Source organism: Triturus cristatus, chromosome 6 (assembly GCF_964204655.1).
Source record: "Triturus cristatus chromosome 6, aTriCri1.1, whole genome shotgun sequence".
NCBI classification, from domain to species: Eukaryota; Metazoa; Chordata; class Amphibia; order Caudata; family Salamandridae; genus Triturus; species Triturus cristatus.
This window is the reverse complement of record NC_140589.1, coordinates 320,325,298-320,341,696: the sequence shown is the minus strand read 5'-3', so window position 1 is coordinate 320,341,696 and position 16,399 is coordinate 320,325,298. Positions and strand designations below refer to the sequence as shown.

The window sequence follows — 16,399 nt, the reverse complement described above, 5'->3', positions numbered from 1 at the left end:
TGAAACAATATTGTTTGTTTCAGCCGTAAGGAAATATTTTGCAAGAGACATTACCAGATTTCCACAGAGTGGCAGCCTTTGGTGCAACTGCGGCTAGACATCTTTTGTAATATGGGAAACTGTTTTGTTCCACAGAAAATTGACACTAGAGAAGAAATAAACTAAAAAACATAATGCACTCCGAAATAAGTTACCCCGGCTGGGTTGACTTGACTTTAAGAATTCAAATGGTGGGAAAGTAGGACTAAATCTGTTTGTTTACTTACCTAACGATTATGAAAAGTCAGGCAAAGCAGGGTTGCTCATGTTTAGCCTGGATGACTACACTGCTTTCTTTTTAGGTTATTTTAGGTGCCACATTTATTGACTCGGTAGGAAATAAAGGGAGGAGGGGGGCGGCACAGATGTCAGAATGGAACCAACCACGATGAGGCCCTGAGTCGCCATTTATTAGTCTACATATAATAATTGTGTATTTTATAGAGTGATTCAGTTTTGCCATCTCATCTGCCACCACTCTAAATGGTCAGTGCTATTTTAATGGGACTTTGTAACGATGTTTGACCCGCGCGGCCTTGCTGGGATACAAACTGTCGACATGCAGGTCAAATCAGACGTAAGGTACAAGACGTTTGAATAGCGGAGCCATCTTGCTGGAACAGTAGATAGAGCTCCTGAAGGAAATGGAGGTTTTATTCTTCACAAAAATTTCAGAAAGACCTCAAACGCTTTGCCTTCACAAAGGTTTACCCCTACGCGGAACCTAATTATACACCACCTCAGCGTAATCCTAATTACTCTGACAATACGTCGGATGACGACACATCCACCTCCAGTGGTTCAAGTGGTGGTAGTTTTAAGAACAGACAAAGGGGCAGAGGAAGGGGTAGGTACCAACATTACCAACAACATTGGCCCGTTTTTCCCAATCAGGGTGGCAACCTCCCCAACCAATACCACCAACCCCATCAATTTCCTATGATGGGTTGGAATCCAGCCTTTATGCCAATCCCACCTTACACTCCCAATATGTACCGCCCCCCTTTTTTAGAGAGGGGCCGAAGGGGCCGGGGAAAGAGAAGAAGTCAGGTACATTGGGGACCAGACGAAGAGATGGGGATCAACGCGAGGAGCAAATCAGGGGCACAACAAGCAGGTCCGAGCAATCAGAGACCTTAGTGACCAACCTGTCTTCCCTTGTACTCTCAGACATTGAGCAACAAGTCTTAGAAAAAGGACTAGGTTTTGTCCCCACAGCCCGCCTTGATCGCTTCCGCCTACACTGTGAATTAGCGGATTTTTTCAGAAAACTCAAACTCAAACATTTCTTCGAGCAACAACAATCTGTCAGTCCCTCTACACCAGAAAGTGACACAGGACTACGATTAAAATCTACTTTTACCCCACCGCCTCACACTGTCCCGGCAGAACTTATTGCCTTCGAGCAGGCAGTGTTTAATGACATCGAGGCATATGAAGATACCGGCGCTTTTAAGAACATGAGTGCTGCTGAATTCCTGGCACTACAAACCCTTCAGTCAAATTCCTCCGTTGTCATAAAACCAGCAGACAAAGGTGGAGGCCTTGTGATCCAAGATACCTTAGCTTATGACACAGAATGCAGACGCCTCCTTGCTGATAGGGTCAGCTACACCCCATTAACTACTGATCCTTCACTCGAACTGAAAACAATGATTCTTAATCTAGTGGAAGAGGCTGAGTCCAATGGATATATAAGCAGACATGAGGCCGATTTTCTGACCAAGAGCGAGGGCATTGTTCCCTATTTTTACACTCTACCAAAGACTCATAAAAACAAGATCCCACCGCCTGGTCGACCAATTGTGTCAGGCATTGGATCCCTCTTAGAGCCTCTATCTATCTATTGTGACTTTTTCTTAAAACCTCTGATCCAGGCGACACCGACCTATTTAAAAGACACCAAAAGCCTGTTGGTACTCCTACAAAACATAACTCTGACAGACGATCCGACCTTCCTGGTCTCGCTAGACATAGAAAGTCTATACACCAGCATACCCCAGGAAGATACCATCAGGGTCATCAGTGAAATCTTGGAAGCTAACCCTTGGGAGTTCCAGACATCTAAACAGTTTGTAGTGGACTGCGCTACCCTTGCCCTGGAGAAGAATTTTTTCGAATACAAGGGTACTCTCTTCCTCCAATCCACCGGTACCTCGATGGGGAGTACCTTTGCTCCCAGTGTGGCAGGTCTTTATGTTCATGATTTCGAACAGAAATATATTCTGAACATCAATAATCCTTTCTCGTCCTATATATCTTTCTGGAAAAGATATATAGACGATATTCTTGTGATCTGGAAAGGACCTGAGAACTTACTTGTGAACTTCTTTGATTGGATCAATACTTGTGACCCCAGTTTGAAGTTCACCAACACCTATGATCAGAACGAACTGGTATTTCTTGACCTGGTCATTACCAAATGGGAAGGGAAACTGCTAACTAAGACTCATTACAAACCAACTTCAAAAAATAATCTCTTAGCTTTTTCGAGTTTCCACCCACGACCCTTGAGAGAAAACCTCCCCTTTGGCCAGTTTTTGCGTATTAGACGTAACTGTAGCCGCGTGGAAGACTATCGCTCTCAATCTAACAGTCTTTACGCAAAACTGAAGAAAAGAGGATATCCAGACAAAATTCTAAATCGCAGCTGTAAGAGGGCAAAAAACCAACATAGAGAAGCCCTCCTTGAAGATTCACAAAAACCAGTGGAAGAAATTCCCTTGACGTGTGTGACGACTTACAGCACGGCCTCTAATGCTGTAACTAAATCTATTCGTAAGCATTGGGGCATCCTTGTAAGCAACAACCTGAAATGGCAGAAACCTCTCTTTTCATTCAAAAAAGCAAGAAGCATCAAGGATGCCCTTGTACACACGAGACCAAGGCAAACACCACCAGACAACACTCCCTCTGTACTACAGGCTTGGGGGCTCCCAAAAGTGACAGGCCATTTCCCATGTGGTCAGTGTAGTGTATGCCATCTCACGAAAGCCAGTAAGACCCTAGATCTCGAACGAGACAAAGTGTGGACCCAACGTGCACACACGAATTGTATTTCATCCAACGTTATCTACCTACTAACTTGCCCGTGTGGTATTAGATACGTTGGTATGACTACTCGTAAAATAAAACAACGCATTGTCGAACACAGGAGTAACATCCGCTGTGGGAGAAACGTCACCAAAATGACAGAACATTATGCACACGTTAAACATACTCCTGATGACCTAAGCTGGACAATAATTGAACAAATTAGACCAGGAAACAGGTCAGCAAACATTCTGTTTGAAAAAGAACAGCGCTGGATCTATCGCCTTTCGTGTCACACTACGGGATTTAATGATAATATCCCTTGGGGCACAGTGCTAAAACGGTAACCTCATACCATTTCAAACTATGTGTTCATTCATTTGTAATATTACTTCCAATTGATCATCACCAAATATCCTCTAATACCTAACACATTACCATTATGCGTTACGAAATAGAGAACTGACTCCATACATATTCTGTTATCTTCCTAGTATGCAGTAATTTCCACCTTCTAATGTCTGTTATCTTCTCTATGGTCCCTGCCTATTTCGATGCCTTGCAAACCCAGAACTAGGCATTAACATAAAGCAATGGTCCGTTTTTACGCGCACCAACCTTTGGTCAGAGGAAGGATCAATAAAACAGTTAGGTCTCTTTTTTTCCCTACACATGATACATAATTAATCCCTCGCAACCGGCATCTCTTTATTACATAGGTCGAGTAAGCCTCTTGATGCTTTTTGGTTTCCTTGGAAACCCTTGTAATTATGCAAAACACTGTACATGGGAAGCGACCGTAGCGGTCTAGTCGTCCACTTCCGCTTTGAGCGCACCACGTGACAGGCGTGATGACGCTACGTCCTGTCATCGGAAGAGCTTTCCCTATTTCCGTACCACTCCCGGCCCGGACGTCAACATTCGAGTCCGAAGGTGGACCGAATAGGTTGCTCGTGGGCTGGCGACTTTGGCGTAGTAAGTAGAGGACCTCTTTTGCCCCATTCCCGCCTCACCTCTACGCGTAAGTGACTTACTTTCCATTTTCTGTCTAGTGTGTGACTAGAAGTCCCGCCCCCCACCCGGACTCATGCAGTGACGTTGAATTTAACATCACGTGAGCATCTAATTACCAACCTTGTGGTTCCGTGTGGGTTTTCACCAAATCAGTTTGATAATGCCTCATGTCTCCATTTTCTAAGCCAAGCGTTTCTTCCCCTTCCTTCGTCTAATTTATTTGGCCTCCCCTAGTCAACTGAAGTGTAATGCTGATTACGAGTTTGATGGCCATAAGTCTTTTGTACCTTTAGTGCACCTCACGTGAAAGTTCACCCTAGTCGCAATTATCTCTCACTAGGGTGTAGCACTATTGAGCACAATTGTCTAGTGCTAGTTAGCACTATGGAAATTCACAACACCGGCACGGGCTGAGACGAACGTTATTTGCCAGTGTTCCAGGTTTTATGGAAAATCACCGTTTGTGAGCACGAAGTTCATTCACAAATTTGTTTGAGTGTCCATGGTCTGTTCTCTGTGAATATTTATGTATTCTGTGAATCACTGTTTGTTTTGTGTTTTTTTCCCTATCACCTCTGCTTTGCTCCAACAGAACCGAAAGCTCTCAGAAATCCTGAAGCGTTACCTCATTTCAACCGTAAGTTCTAACGGTTCCAGACCCCACAGGTCAGGGTACGCCTTAGCGAGCGTATACCGCCGTGGTGGTCTAACACTAGGTCCTGAAGAATGCTTCATGTAATATCGTAAGAAGCAGAAACATGTCGACCACTCTGTTTATATTGCACCTTCTCTAGGACGTAGCTGGTCAATTTATTACCAGAGTTCTCCCGTCCACCACACTATATATATTTTTTAAACTGTGTCCAGTTGACCACTATTAAAGTCGTTTATTGGTTTAAATTGTGACACATTTTAACCAGCACCATCACTGACTGCACTGTCTTCACTCACAAAGAATCCAGCTCCGCTGTAAATCAGGCGTTGCAGCACACCGGGGAGACATTCGGTCTCTCCGGTGGGAACCCAATGATGAAGCATGTCACCAGCTAGGCTGGTGAGTGAGGGTTCTTCTAAAAACATAGTGATTCACCCCCGTGCCTTTTGAAATATCTTAGCACTGGCCCTATTCTGACGGACACACTCTTTCTTTGTTTATCTATACCAGCCCTGGGGGACTAAGAGTGGCTCCAAATAAAATTCCCTCTCTCTCTTGTTGTTAAATTTTATTCTTCTGTTGACATGCATGTGATAAAATAAAAGTTAATTTGTGAAATGCACTTACATCAGATTTTTATGCCATATCTGTCACGCACACCATTGGTATGTTATATTATCATGACTCCAGGTAAAGTTTTGATGTTGAATGTTTGCTGAGTCAAAACTTTTTTTTACATAAACATAAATAAAAAAAATTAAATCAGGGCCCACGTTTCATGTCTCCACAAAATTTACGGACAGTAGGTCTAGTCTTCTGTTTTGCCACAAGACCAGAAAGTGTTCTGATGAGCTGGTAGTGAGGTGCTATCTTTGTTCAATTAACTAGCTAGTGGATGAGGGTGACTCCTGTGCACTCCCTGATCAACGGGTAAAGAGCTCCTAAGGGCAGACCTTCCCACGTTTGCAGCACATCCTGTTTGCCTCACTGCACACTGTTCCACAGTGCACCATTCTCAGTAAAATCCAACATGGCAACATCTTTCTTCCCCTGGAGACAGCTTATAGAGTACCTGGAGGTGTGTTTGTATGTAAGGTAATGAGCAGACACTTCCCACTCAGCCACTCTAAACTGGTTCTGGGGCCAGCTTTTTCCTCCACTGAGACTACAGCCAGGAGACTAAAGTATGTTGTGGGATTAAAAGACCCCTCTTCTCCAGACTTCCCTTATTACTTAAGTATAAGAGTACTAGTCTTCCTCTGGTCTCTTTTACGTTAGCTAAGTTGCTAGAAACTTCTAAACTGCCCTGCTTAGTTTCAAACTAGGTCACTTTCCTCTCCCGAGCCAGCCCATAAGGCCCAAACCTTCAGGCAGGGAAAGTATAATGTTTTAAATGTTAGTTTTTCTATATATTTATCAAAACTCCAACTTCACCATTGAAATAGATTTTTAATAAAAATCAAAAACCGTGGTGAACCATCTATGTAGCATACTCCAATCCAAAGATGCAGGATTATCCATTATTTGTACTTTAGCTTTTTTTCATCGAACCAGCTACATCCCTAATAGTGAAAATAGGTTTTGGAGGCTGATCGGTGTAGGAACCTGCAAACAATACATTTTTATGCGTGACACATTAAAATACCAGGCATCCTACCTCCTAGGCTACAAGGCTTTCCTAGAGGTGACTTACTTAATATTTAAAAGTAGGGGTTCCCTCCTGAGGTTTATTTTGACAAGCCTGCTTGCAGGTTTAAACGCTTTAGAAGTCAGGCTTCCCATGTTAGTCTGAAGCTATATTGTCCTTGACAGCCTAGTGGATGGCACAATAGGTGTTGCAGTCCACAGGTGACATTTAACTTTCTATGTCAGTAGTGTATTTTCTTACTCCATATACTATGGCCTACAGTCCATGTTGGGGATTAGCCAGTTTTACCATGTTATAGGGTTCAGTGCATATACATCTGTGATAGGGCAGCAGAATCCCAGTGCACAGAGTTCAAAATCCAGCAACGTCAGTCCTTTAAAAATGGGAGTGATCATGCAAAAAGAGACACGTACTCATATGTTATAGTTCGGCAGAGTGAAAGTTTAACTAAACCTGTAAAATGCAGGAAATTCTTGAAATTTCTCAACATCTTGCATTACATGATTTTGTGTAACTTGTAATACCCGAGCTTGCAACTCTTGTAAAACACGAGATACCAGCGGGAGACTTGCCTAGAAAAATTTTCTAATGGAACCAGTATCCTGCCCAAAAAAAAAATATATATATATGATAGTGGTTAATCACACTTTGCTTCAAAAGCGTAATTTTCTTGCGTTTTCGTAACATAATGTGAGATTTTTTTTTACAATTTTGGACAACCTTAGGTAAAATATATTTTAATGGCGAATCTTGAGTATCTCCTGTAAATATGATGTCTCTGCAGCTTTTCATTTCCATGAATAGCATCATGTGTATATTTTCCAGCTGTAAGCCTTAGTTTAGTTCAAGCCACCATAAAGGTAGAGCACCTTTGTGTGACATTTGCCTTCTGATGTAGGTGCGGAAGCTGCCGGAAGGGGAATTACTCTGTGGTAGTGTAGCGCGCAGGTGTGTGTGTGTGTGTGGAGTGTGGGGCCAGGAAACATGTCAGACGTCGGCTCACACTTTTTTCCATTTTGAGATCGTTCGGAGATCTTGAACTCCGTAGAGTGCCCAGGACACCTATATCTGAATGAGCGGTGTAGCTATCAGTGGTCAGCAGGTGCAGTGGCACCAGGGCCCATAGATGTGAGGGAGGCACCCCAATAACAGCCCTATACCAATATCCAACCCGGAGGGGGCTTCATAAGCTCTTGTTTGCATTAGGGCCCGGGGCCCGGGGCACGCTTGCTAAGCCGCTCGTCTGAATAAAAGCCGTGTTCTCAGCCTCTGGATGAGGCTCCGATAGACTTTACAATTTGAGGTGGCTTAGAACAGCGCGTTCAGTCGCCCGAACCTCCAAGTCTTTCCCACCAATTTATTGAAATAGCTTTGAACAGATGCAGAAAACGTTTTGCAACTAGCAGTTGTTCAAAATCACAAACATTTCCAGTTCTCCTTCACATACTCTGAGTTTTGCTTAAAATGCGAGAATGCTCAGCATTTGAAGAGTATTGTGAAACAATGTGTTCTCCATATCGCTGTATTCTGTTTCCATAAAAATGCTATCATAATTCCACAAAATCCGAAGGTTTCCGAAAAAAGCTACATTTAGATTGTGCTAACGGCGCATACCTTTTAGAAGAAAGCGTTTAACGCCATCTTGTGGAAGGAAAGCATATCTACAACACGATTTCAGTAAGAAATCACGTAGACAGACTGTTATTGCACAGCGTGTAAATATCCATATATGGCATTATCTGGTTAGGACCGGCCAAGATCCACCCTCATGATTTCATAAAAATAAACTCACGCACACGCAAGCACACACACGTGTATGTTTATGCCACTACAATGGAAGTAAATGTTGTTCAATAACACGTTATTTGGAGCAATTCTACTGAAAATGGGGAAGTCCCACATTTGTATCTACAGTACTAATGTCATATTGCAACCTATTACCACAGTACATCGAACTTGATATAAGATGAACACTGTTGACCGATTCACACATTGTATATTCCGATTACTTTACACAACAATTAGCTCTAATGTTCACAAGCCTCTTCAAGATGATGTTATGGTACTGCACACATTTTGAACCCTTATATCCTTGTTTTGGTTAAATATATTTTTTGTAAAACTGTAACAAATGCTGTGGCATGAACCAAATGTGCAGAATATATTATGCTATTTATTATGATAGTTGATGGAGGGCACGGGCATCACGACCCTCTCCAGACTTCACCTCTCACGAGGCACGGGCCCTTCCTACACTCTACAATGGTAATGAATAACGTTACACCTATTTGAAAAGAAAAGCCATGAGACAAAGGTGCATATAAACTGGAAACATACTTTTATAATTCCATCGCTTCATTGTATTATGCGTGCCACCTTGCACTTCTGTAGGCATTTATATTCTGTACACGCATCAACACGGAATTGCTACCATTTTGTAATAAATTAATAGCAATCATGAAATGTATAAATTAACGCAACGGCATGAACTTGAAATTGATGATTTTTTTATTCATACACGTTAACACGCTGCAATAGAAATGACCAACGATGTTAAATATAGATATAAACCAAGTGGGCAAAGTAAATGCCATCTTTTGCAGCAAAATATTCATCCAAATTCATCTGTCTATAGAGACTTTTTGTGCTTATTCTTTTGACGTTTCAGAAAAAGAGTTTTACACAGGCGAGTAAGAATGTCGCCCTAAACACGCTAAATACTCATTGTGGCTCAATGCAGGTCTTTAACTCCATGCATACGCTGCGGGTTAGTGCCGACGCTAAATACTCATAGTGGCTCAATGCAGGTCTTTAACTCCATGTATACGCTGCGGGTTACTGCCGACACTAAATACTCATAGTGGCTCAATGCAGGTCTTTAACTCCATGCATACGCTGCGGGTTAGTGCCGACGCTAAATACTCATAGTGGCTCAATGCAGGTCTTTAACTCCATGCATACGCTGCGGGTTAGTGCCGACGCTAAATACTCATAGTGGCTCAATGCAGGTCTTTAACTCCATGCATACGCTGCGGGTTAGTGCCGACGCTAAATACTCATAGTGGCTCAATGCAGGTCTTTAACTCCATGCATACGCTGCGGGTTACTGCCGACGCTAAATACTCATAGTGGCTCAATGCACTTCTTTAACTCCATGTATACGCTGCGGGTTACTGCCGACGCTAAATACTCATAGTGGCTCAATGCAGGTCTTTAACTCCATGCATACGCTGCGGGTTAGTGCCGATGCTAAATACTCATAGTGGCTCAATGCAGGTCTTTAACTCCATGCATACGCTGCGGGTTAGAGCCGACGCTAAATACTCATAGTGGCCCAATGCACTTCTTTAACTCCATGTATACGCTGTGGGTTACTGCCGACACTAAATACTCATAGTGGCTCAATGCACTTCTTCAACTCCATGCATACGCTGCGGGTTACTGCCGACGCTAAATACTCATAGTGGCTCAGTGCACTTCTTTAACTCCATGCATACGCTGCGGGTTAGTGCCGACGCTAAATACTCATAGTGGCTCAATGCAGGTCTTTAACTCCATGCATACGCTGCGGGTTAGTGCCGATGATAAATACTCATAGTGGCTCAATGCAGGTCTTTAACTCCATACATACGCTGCGGGTTAGTGCCGACGCTAAATACTCATAGTGGCTCAATGCAGGTCTTTAACTCCATGCATACGCTGCGGGTTACTGCCGACGCTAAATACTCATAGTGGCTCAATGCACTTCTTTAACTCCATGTATACGCTGCGGGTTAGTGCCGACGCTAAATACTCATAGTGGCTCAATGCAGGTCTTTAACTCCATGCATACGCTGTGGGTTAGTGCCGATGATAAATACTCATAGTGGCTCAATGCAGGTCTTTAACTCCATGCATACGCTGCGGGTTAGTGCCGACGCTAAATACTCATAGTGGCTCAATGCAGGTCTTTAACTCCATGCATACGCTGCGGGTTAGTGCCGACGCTAAATACTCATAGTGGCTCAATGCAGGTCTTTAACTCCATGCATACGCTGCGGGTTAGTGCCGACGCTAAATACTCATAGTGGCTCAATGCAGGTCTTTAACTCCATGCATACGCTGCGGGTTACTGCCGACGCTAAATACTCATAGTGGCTCAATGCACTTCTTTAACTCCATGTATACGCTGCGGGTTAGTGCCGACGCTAAATACTCATAGTGGCTCAATGCAGGTCTTTAACTCCATGCATATGCTGCGGGTTAGTGCCGACGCTAAATACTCATAGTGGCTCAATGCAGGTCTTTAACTCCATGCATACGCTGCGGGTTAGTGCCGACGCTAAATACTCATAGTGGCTCAATGCAGGTCTTTAACTCCATGCATACGCTGCGGGTTAGTGCCGACGCTAAATACTCATAGTGGCTCATGCAGGTCTTTAACTCCATGCATACGCTGCGGGTTACTGCCGACGCTAAATACTCATAGTGGCTCAATGCACTTCTTTAACTCCATGTATACGCTGCGGGTTACTGCCGACGCTAAATACTCATAGTGGCTCAATGCAGGTCTTTAACTCCATGCATACGCTGCGAGTTAGTGCCGATGCTAAATACTCATAGTGGCTCAATGCAGGTCTTTAACTCCATGCATACGCTGCGGGTTAGTGCCGACGCTAAATACTCATAGTGGCTCAATGCAGGTCTTTAACTCCATGCATACGCTGCGGGTTAGTGCCGACGCTAAATACTCATAGTGGCTCAATGCACTTCTTTAACTCCATGCATACGCTGCGGGTTAGTGCCGACGCTAAATACTCATAGTGGCTCAATGCACTTCTTTAACTCCATGTATACGCTGCGGGTTACTGCCGACGCTAAATACTCATAGTGGCTCAATGCAGGTCTTTAACTCCATGCATACGCTGCGGGTTAGGGCCGACGCTAAATACTCATAGTGGCTCAATGCACTTCTTTAACTCCATGTATACGCTGCGGGTTACTGCCGACGCTAAATACTCATAGTGGCTCAATGCACTTCTTTAACTCCATGTATACGCTGCGGGTTACTGCCGACGCTAAATACTCATAGTGGCTCAATGCAGGTCTTTAACTCCATGTATACGCTGCGGGTTAGTGCCGACGCTAAATACTCATAGTGGCTCAATGCAGGTCTTTAACTCCATGCATACGCTGCAGGTTAGTGCCGATGCTAAATACTCATAGTGGCTCAATGCACTTCTTTAACTCCATGCATACGCTGCGGGTTAGTGCCGACGCTACATACTCATAGTGGCTCAATGCACTTCTTTAACTCCATGCATACGCTGCGGGTTAGTGCCGATGCTAAATACTCATAGTGGCTCAATGCACTTCTTTAACTCCATGCATACGCTGCGGGTTAGTGCCGACGCTAAATACTCATAGTGGCTCAATGCACTTCTTTAACTCCATGCATACGCTGCGGGTTAGTGCCGATGGATCCTCTCACCTGGCCGCTGAAAGCATTATTCTTCATTTTAACTCTTGTGTAGAACATACTCAAAAAGTATGTCCGGATGGTTGCTTCATATTTATGCAAACTTCAATATCTGGAGAAATCGTGCAAAATGCATTCAGTAGGCTGAGTGGTCATAGTTGTAGAGCTTTGTGTAAACGTCACCAATGCACAGTGCGTACATTACTTAAAGCTCTTATCCTATTCAACCATTTGTAAAGCTTTGGCGACTCGTACGCACAGTAGAAACCCACAGATGAATAATTACGTAAGTGCATTATTGGGAATGGTGTGTGTGTATGCCCTGAAATGAGTTACCGCCTCATCCTAAGTCTGCGAAGATCATCTTCCACTCCTTCTTGTGTGTTTGGTTGGTGTCTAAAAGGGCAGAGTGGAATGTCCTTTGAGACACTGGTATTCGTAGAGCCTTCAGGCCGCTCAGTGTTTCTGTTGCCATCTTGATCTTTCTCTGTCCCTGTCTTTCTTCTCTGTCTCTACACACACACACACGCGGGCACTCTCTCTCTCTCTCTCTCTCTCTCTCTCTCTCTCTCTCTCTCTCTATCTCTCTCTCTCTCCCTCCCTCCCTATAGGTGCTATCTGTCTCTTTCGGTTTATAGGACGAAACTATATCAATCATCATAGTGCTTTATTAGTCATAGCTTTTTTTCTTGACCAATCAATTAAGTTATTCATCAGATTAAAAACAAATCTAATAAGGGAGCGTCCAAAACAGTCACAAAGAAAACACACTGCACTTGTATGTCCCCAAATGAGTGAATTGGCTCTTAATGGATTAACAGAGAAAACTGAAAGGAGCTTGGAAGAAGCGTGAGTCCTTCAACACTCTTCTGCCAACGCTAAGAAGTCAAACTGTCCCGGTCTTATGCGAAAAATATGCTTCATTCATACTGCATCTGCTTGCGGTCATTTCTCAGTTCCAAAAAACACATCAGTTCAGGGTATTTAAACTATGAAGTAGTCTGTCCAAGGAACACAGCTGTAAGAGGCCTTTCACTGCCTTTCAAAGCCCACTCAAAGCACATCTGTTTCAGGCAAGGGTGATTAGCGTTCAGCGTGTTTGTAAACCAGAGGATTCACAACCAGAACCGTAGAGCCACTGCACAAGGTAAACAACAGTGCCTCTAGTCAGGGAATACCTATTTACTATGTCTGGTATGCTTTTCTTTCCTTTTAATAAATCATTGTGGCTTGGTTTCACCAAAATCATAGTGCTAGCTGCTTTGACATCACATGCATGTTCGTCCAGGGACATCACAGGAAGCGACATCACATGACCTGTAACTCTACTGAAAGGTGAATGCTGTAGCATGCTAAGAGATAGAAATTGAAAATGTTACTTGAATTCGAAATGCCTTGAAAAAAAAGAGACAAGAGACGTGTGGCAAAACAGAAACAGTGTGTTTAATTAAACATAGCGGCCAGGAGAACAGTTACAGGGTCTGAGGATTGTCTCAATTTATATTCAGTCGGCATTCTTCTTGAATCCAGTTTCCATTAGGTTGTAAAGTTCTCCGGTGAGCCATTTATGGTGAGAAATGTTAATTGCGGCCTTCGAGTCATAAATGAATGGTCAAATGGTTACTACAGATGGGCCTTGACCTTGTGTGGACACGATGTGGCCAGTGGGTAACGTGTCCAAATGTCCAGCATGGGGAGCGCATGATCACGGCATGTGCTGTGTTCTGATGGGCTGTGTGTTCCTAACTCATGTGGCATCTGACCTTATGGTGTTTTAGGAGTGTGCATGCCACCTCTGGCCATGTGTGCTTTATTGGGGCAGTTCAATACTTGGCCATTGTAATGTCGCTGCGCCTTTTCTTGGGATTGATATAGGGTTTCTTGCACGTGCGGTTGTCTGCTACCTATGTGCCATCCCACCTGTGACCAATAAATCAAAAACCCCGGCCAGGGTCTCATAGCTTGCTTGACTATGTATTTGCGAGTCACGGTTGATGTGGGGTTCACAACAGGCGATTTTATTAATAGGGACGTGATTTCATTTTCATAAATGAATGTATAGTTTCCCATATTCACACTATAGTTTCCCATATTAAAAAGAACAAGCACAAACAGCCAGCTCCGATAACTGTAAAAATCTAAGACAGAGAAGTGCCTTTAAAAGATCAGTAGCCCAGAGATCTTGCAAATAGCGACCTGTCATCTGCTATTCTTTACTAATGCTCCTCTCTAATGCTTGGTAACGGGTCTGTGCTGTGGTCCGCCTCAACATGCCGCGTCCAGGTCTGATTGGATGTTTTGTCTTCAAGGGATTGTAATGTTCCTGACTGCTCGGGTGGACTGACAGGGGGCGGAATGTCCAGCGTGGGGTATGCTGAAAGCCTGTCTACTTCTTTTAAGGCTTGGTGCGGAATTTCAGCCTTAGCTGACACCCGCTCTGGGTTGGGAGATGACAAAGCAGTTATTCTGGCTGGGCTAAATATTTAATGAAACCTAATTTAAAGAGGTATGCCGGGAAAGGGGAACGGTGCTTTACTTAGAAGAGGTGCTCCAGGACAGAGGAATTGTGCCCGATTTGAAGAGGTATGCCAGGAGAAGGAATGGTGCTTTACTTTGAAGAGGTATGCCAGGAGAAGGAATGGTGCTTTACTTTGAAGAGGTATTCCAGCACAGGGAAATGGTGCTTTACTTTGAAGAGGTGAGCTGCAAAAAGGTAATAGCACTGGCCTTTGTAGAAGTACACCAGGAAGGGGGAATGGTGTCGTTCTTTGAAGTGGTATATTGGAAACGGGAATAGTGCTGTACTTTGATGAGGTATTCCAGAAGAGGGGAATGGTGTTGTAATTTGAAAAGGTATTCCAGAAGAGGGGAATGGTGTATTTTGAAGAGGTATTCCAGAAGAGGGAAATGGTGTACTTTGAAGAGGTATTCCAGAAGAGGGGAATGGTGTTGTAATTTGAAAAGGTATTCCAGAAGCGGTGAGTGGTATACTTTGAAGAGGTATTCCAGAAGAGGGGAATTGTGCCGTACTTTGAAGAGGTATTCCAGAAGAGTGGAATGGTGCCGTACTTTAAAGAGGTATTCCAGAAGAGTGGAATGGTGCCATACTTTGAAGAGGTATTCCAGAAGAGTGGAATGGTGCCGTACTTTAAAGAGGTATTCCAGAAGAGTGGAATGGTGCCGTACTTTAAAGAGGTATTCCAGAAGAGTGGAATGGTGCCGTACTTTGAAGAGGTATTCCAGAAGAGTGGAATGGTGCCGTACTTTGAAGAGGTATTCCAGAAGAGTGGAATGGTGCCGCACTTTGAAGAGGTATTCCAGAAGAGGGGAATGGTGCCGTACTTTGAAGAGGTATTCCAGAAGAGTAGAATGGTGCCGTACTTTAAAGAGGTATTCCAGAAGAGTGGAATGGTGCCGTACTTTGAAGAAGTATTCCAGAAGAGTGGAATGGTGCCGTACTTTGAAGAAGTATTCCACAAGAGGGGAATGGTGCCGTACTTTGAAAAGTTATTCCAGAAGAGGGGAATGGTGCTGCACTTTGAAGAGGTATTCCAGAAGAGGGAAATGGTGTGGTACTTTGAGGAATGGGAGAGGTTACCAGGGAAGAAGAATGTGCTGACATTCTGAATAGGTACAGCAGAGGGCGGGGGTGAAGGTGCCATTTTGTTTCCCCTCTTGCCCACATAGCTGTATGCCTGAGCTCTCCCCATCATGCTGAAACGTGAAAGGGGTTTAATTATAGATCTGCCAGAAGCCTACGTGTATTTATAGAAAGGCTTTTGTCACATGATAAGTTGCCCGTTTTGCTCTGTATGTGCAGGGAACTGTTCAGCCGGGCCTTCTCCCATATTTGGCCATTCGTGGAAGCCCTTGCTTGATGTTCGTTATTATTCCTCTCTAAACATAAACTATGCACACAGCAACATATTGGTTTGCACAATCCAGTCTACACTGGGTGTGTGGGACCTCCTGTTACTTTTATCAACACAGACTTGCCTTGAAGGAGCCCCTGGGGCATCTGGATATAGCCCTGATACTGCTGATAAAATGTGATGCTGAGAGTCTGGCCCAGAGCAGAGAACACGTAGGACCTCCTATCAGCAAGATGGCCCTTTATTTGTGGGCAGTCCACAGAGGAAATTAGAAATAAAAGGCTAGCTGCCACTCGGGAAACATTTGTACTTTGTCTCCTAAAAAATTAAATTGTGTTTCCATTTTGGAAATGATATGGACCACCATGTTTCCACTCACTACATGGAAGGCAGTGACGGCTCCTCCACAAATGGCGGACGAGCGTCGCCCCACTGCCTGGCGCAGAGCAAGCAAAGGAAAAATAAAACAATGCTCTAGCATTGTTTTCTTTTTTGTCTCCCAGCTTGTGCAGGGAGGGGCGGGTCATGGGCGGGTGGAGGAGGAGCGCATGTGCACTCCCTAAGTGCGCATGTGTGTTTGGCTGGCCGTCTCAGGCCAACCAAAACACACATGCACACTTAGGTTTCTCCAGCCCGGCTGCATTCAGGAGAAACCCCCAGAGACTCCCTGGTCTGAGCAG

The 16,399-nt window shown here is 44.1% G+C and overlaps 1 protein-coding gene across 9 annotated transcripts in view; it reads left to right on the top strand.

The window, feature by feature from the left end:
• The window catches only part of LPIN1 (lipin 1), a 421,902-nt gene that overhangs the window by 277,308 nt on the left and 128,195 nt on the right, over positions 1-16,399 (top strand). The window lies entirely within an intron of this gene.